At 38.2% G+C, this 1,114-nt stretch overlaps 1 non-coding gene across 1 annotated transcript; it reads right to left on the minus strand.

The window, feature by feature from the left end:
- Window positions 1–757: 757 nt before the first annotated feature.
- Window positions 758–829, minus strand: Trnad-guc. Its single transcript has one exon. It is a non-coding gene; the product is annotated as a tRNA-Asp (tRNA).
- Between the last annotated feature and the right edge of the window lie 285 nt (window positions 830–1,114).

Genomic DNA, 1,114 nt, shown 5'->3' on the forward strand with positions numbered 1-1,114 from the left:
TGGACAGAGAAAAATGCAATTATTTGATAAAAAAACTTCGCATTTTCTTAAAATTAATAATTTTTCATATAAAATAGACGTATACCTACATCATACAAAGGAATTTAAAAATTTGTCATCATGCCTATTGTCTATAGCTTACCTTGATGAACGGGCTATCTAACACTGCAATATTTATTTAACAAGTTTAAATCTGACAACCTTTCTTACCAAGGTGTATTTTATTGCTCGGGCGACTGTTCTGAGGAGGTCAGATTGGCAGCCTCTCTTTATAAAATACTGGTACTCAGCTACTCCGGCCAGACTGGAAACTGATCCCGTCATATGTAAAAAGGCTACATAAACGATTGCTACGTAACAAAAGTCAAATTACTTTACTACCAACAAAACAAAACTATAAAACTTTTATAACAGACCAAACGCAAAATATCGTTACTATTATTCTTGTTAACGTTACTCACAGTATAGGTAGTTCAAATATTAAGCTGTCTATACTCCATCCAATATGGACGAATGAAAAACTGACAAACGAAAGCACTCCTCGAAATTGCCTGTAACGAGTTACCATGGTGTGGTTGAACGAGGGTCGCGACTGATCATTGATACAGGGTTTTTGACAAATGTTTATTTTGTGTGTAATTTGAGTTAAAAGTAATAGTTAATACAAATTTAGTAACGGCATTCTATGAAAAATTAAATATCCATTGATTTATTTTAAAAAGTGGATTGTAGAACGGGTAGAAATCGCAAAAAGATTCTCTCCGGCGGGGAATCGAACCCCGGTCTCCCGCGTGACAGGCGGGGATACTTACCACTATACTACCGAAGATGTGTCATTTAGTAGTGAAATTAACGTATATTTCTTGTGCTTAGCAAGGATTGTAATAAAAGTAGTCAGATTTATATATATTTACGAAAATTATCTAAAGGTCTCTGCACACAGCGGGCGCGGCGCGGCGGGACGGGACGGGACGCGACACTGAGCAGTTGTAACGTACTAGATATTACGGACGACGTCACACAGAGCCGTCCCGCCCGACGCGACGCGACGCGTAATATCGCACCGCGCCCTCTGTGTGCAGAGACCTTAAGATGTAATTGAAAAAAATACAAA

The sequence above is a fragment of the Helicoverpa zea genome, chromosome 9 (genome assembly GCF_022581195.2).
Source record: "Helicoverpa zea isolate HzStark_Cry1AcR chromosome 9, ilHelZeax1.1, whole genome shotgun sequence".
NCBI lineage: Eukaryota > Metazoa > Arthropoda > Insecta > Lepidoptera > Noctuidae > Helicoverpa > Helicoverpa zea.